The following is a 235-nucleotide window of genomic DNA, read 5'->3' as shown; positions in this document are numbered from 1 at the left end:
CTGGAATTTGTATATTTTATCATTTTAAGTATTTATACCTGACAAAAGTGTGTCTGTTTGATGATGCCTATAATGGCATACTCTATGGCCCATTCGAGTCCTACCCGAAGGCATGGGCTGCGATGCTCATGTGTCCAAGGCTTTTGCCAATGAACAGCATGTGCGGGTAGATCCACCTTCGCCGAAGCTAGAGTGAGACCCACCAGGTCTTGGCCTGGGGTCAAGCCCAGAGGAC

Source organism: Xenopus tropicalis, chromosome 1 (genome assembly GCF_000004195.4).
Source record: "Xenopus tropicalis strain Nigerian chromosome 1, UCB_Xtro_10.0, whole genome shotgun sequence".
NCBI lineage: Eukaryota > Metazoa > Chordata > Amphibia > Anura > Pipidae > Xenopus > Xenopus tropicalis.
The sequence above is the reverse complement of the archived record's forward strand: the minus strand, read 5'-3'. Positions refer to the sequence as shown.